The following is a 4265-nucleotide window of genomic DNA, read 5'->3' on the forward strand; positions in this document are numbered from 1 at the left end:
AATTACAGACATCTACATGCTTTGTAAGTAGGAAAACCTGCAAAATCAGCAGTGTATCAAATACAGATGTCACGCCTTGTTCATTGTATCTTGTGTTTTTGTTATATGTTTGGGTAGGCCAGGGTGTGACATGGGTTTATATGTTGTATTTCGTATTGGGGTTGTATTAATTACAGGAGTGTGTATTATTAGGGGTGTCTAGTTAGGCTTGGCTGCCTGAGGCGATTCTAATTGAGTCAGCTGATTCTCGTTGTCTCGGATTGGGAACCGTATTTAGGCAGCCTGAGTACAGACACATTACAGAGATACAGACACATTGTATTTCGTGGGTGATTGTTACCTGTCTCTGTGTTAGTCACCAGATAGGCTGTAATTAGTTTCACTCGTTTGTTGTTTTTGTATTTTCAGTTATTTCATGTACAGCATTTTCTTCATTAAATAGTCATGAGTAACCTACACGCTGCATTTCGGTCTGACTCTCTACAAACAACAGACAAAGTTCGTTACAACAGAGGGCCAAAAAGTATTGTCAGCCACCAATTGTGCAAGTTCTCCCATTTAAAAAGATGAGAGAGGCATTACAGACACATTACAGAGATACAGACATATTACAGAGATACAGACACATTACAGAGATACAGACACATTACAGAGATACAGACACATTAGAGATACAGACACATTAGAGATACAGACACATTACAGAGATACAGACACATTACAGAGATACAGACACATTAGAGAGATACATTACATAGATACAGACACATTACAGAGGTAGACACATTACAGAGGTAGACACATTACAGAGGTAGACACATTACAGAGGTAGACACATTACAGAGGTAGACACATTACAGAGATACAGACACATTACAGAGATACAGACATTACATAGATACAGAGACATTACAGAGATACATTACATAGATACAGAGACACATTACATAGATACAGACACATTACAGAGATACAGACACATTACATAGATACAGACACATTACAGAGATAGACACATTACAGAGATACAGACACATTACAGAGATACAGACACATTACATAGATACAGACACATTACATAGATACATTACATAGATACAGAGACACATTACAGAGATACAGACACATTACAGAGATACAGACCCATTACAGAGATACAGACCCATTACAGAGATACAGACCCATTACATAGATACAGACCCATTACAGAGATACAGACCCATTACATAGATACAGACCCATTACAGAGATACAGACCCATTACAGAGATACAGACCCATTACAGAGATACAGACCCATTACATAGATACAGACACATTACAGAGATACAGACACATTACATAGATACAGACACATTACAGAGATAGACACATTACAGAGATACAGACACATTACAGAGATACAGACACATTACAGAGATACAGACACATTACAGAGATACAGACACATTACATAGATACAGACACATTACATAGATACATTACATAGATACAGAGACACATTACAGAGATACAGACACATTACAGAGATACAGACCCATTACAGAGATACAGACCCATTACAGAGATACAGACCCATTACATAGATACAGACCCATTACAGAGATACAGACCCATTACATAGATACAGACCCATTACAGAGATACAGACCCATTACAGAGATACAGACCCATTACAGAGATACAGACCCATTACATAGATACAGACACATTACAGAGATACAGACCCATTACATAGATACAGACCCATTACATAGATACAGACCCATTACATAGATACAGACCCATTACAGAGATACAGACACATTACAGAGATACAGACACATTACAGAGATACAGACCCATTACATAGATACAGACCCATTACATAGATACAGACACATTACATAGATACAGAGACATTACAGAGATACAGACATTACATAGATACAGAGACATTACAGAGATACATTACATAGATACAGAGACACGTTACATAGATACAGACACATTACAGAGATACAGACACATTACAGAGATACAGACACATTACAGAGATACAGACACATTACAGAGATACAGACACATTTCAGAGATACAGACACATTACATAGATACAGAGACATTACAGAGACACATTACATAGATACAGACATATTACAGAGATAGACACATTACAGAGATACAGACACATTACAGAGATACAGACACATTACAGAGATACAGACACATTACAGAGATACAGACACATTACAGAGATACAGACACATTACATAGATACAGACACATTACAGAGATACATTACATAGATACAGAGACACATTACAGAGATACAGACCCATTACAGAGATACAGACCCATTACAGAGATACAGACCCATTACAGAGATACAGACCCATTACAGAGATACAGACCCATTACAGAGATACAGACCCATTACAGAGATACAGACACATTACAGAGGTAGAGACACATTACAGAGATACAGACACATTTCATAGATACAGACACATTACATAGATACAGAGACATTACAGAGATACATTACATAGATACAGAGACACATTACATAGATACAGACACATTACAGAGATAGACACATTACAGAGATAGACACATTACAGAGATACAGACACATTACAGAGATACAGACACAATACAGAGATACAGACACATTACAGAGATACAGACACATTACATAGATACAGACACATTACATAGATACATTACATAGATACAGAGACACATTACAGAGATACAGACACATTACAGAGATACAGACCCATTACAGAGATACAGACCCATTACAGAGATACAGACCCATTACAGAGATACAGACCCATTACAGAGATACAGACCCATTACATAGATACAGACCCATTACAGAGATACAGACCCATTACAGAGATACAGACCCATTACAGAGATACAGACCCATTACATAGATACAGACCCATTACAGAGATACAGACCCATTACAGAGATACAGACCCATTACAGAGATACAGACCCATTACAGAGATACAGACCCATTACAGAGATACAGACCCATTACAGAGATACAGAGACAATACAGAGATAGACACATTACATAGATACAGACACATTACATAGATACAGACCCATTACATAGATACAGACCCATTACATAGGTACAGACACATTACAGAGATACAGACACATTACAGAGATACAGACACATTACATAGATACAGACACATTACATAGATACAGACACATTACATAGATACAGACACATTACATAGATACAGACACATTACAGAGATACATTACATAGATACAGACACATTACATAGATACAGAGACATTACAGAGATACATTACAGAGATACAGACACATTACAGAGATACAGACACATTACAGAGATACAGACCCATTACAGAGATACAGACCCATTACAGAGATACAGACCCATTACAGAGATACAGCCACATTACAGAGACACAGACACATTACATAGATACAGACACATTACAGAGGTACAGACACATTACAGAGATACAGAAATGCTCAACCCCCAGACGAGTATGAGGGCGAGTTTGAATATAATTCTTACAAGCTTGTTTGGCTGGTAGTTTATTCTTCAGATGTTTGGGGCTGCTGGTGAACCATGATGTGCAGGCATAGTCAAAGTGACACTGGACTAGCGCACCTGCCAGAGTCTTTAGGGTGTCAATAGCTGGGTTTCCATCCAGTTGGGGACAGATTTTCATGGGAATATTCTAAAATCTGCATGAAAACAATATGCACATTTTCCCATCACATTTGTGTTTCCACCAAATTGAGTTGTTGCTAATTAAAGTCTGTGAGTAAATACGTAGGGCACATCAAAATAACTTTGTGGGGTAAATTCCCATGTGCTGAATAAAAATACAACTAAAATGGGTTTCTGTGGCATTTTCCACTGTAGGGCTACTGATGGTTTTGTCACAAAAACATTGTGTAGGTGTAGTGAATGTGCCCTCTATGGTATTGGCATGTGCGCTCTAGCCAACAGCTCACAGATACAGTGCAGGTATAGCCTGCTACATAATGAGATTATTATACACAAAAGTGAGATTATTTATTATTTGTCAAATGGCAGCCAACTTCGATCATCATGTCTCCAGAATAAAACCCTTGATATTTACTAAAAGGAGCATCAAGCGCATCACCATGCACTTTCGCCACCCTGTGAAGTTCATCATAATTGATTTAATCTGTAGCCTAATAAACTGCAAGCTTTCCCATGATGTCGTGACATGTTTTATCTGACATGTACTTTC

Source organism: Oncorhynchus gorbuscha, linkage group LG18 (assembly GCF_021184085.1).
Source record: "Oncorhynchus gorbuscha isolate QuinsamMale2020 ecotype Even-year linkage group LG18, OgorEven_v1.0, whole genome shotgun sequence".
In the NCBI taxonomy this organism is placed as follows: Eukaryota; Metazoa; Chordata; class Actinopteri; order Salmoniformes; family Salmonidae; genus Oncorhynchus; species Oncorhynchus gorbuscha.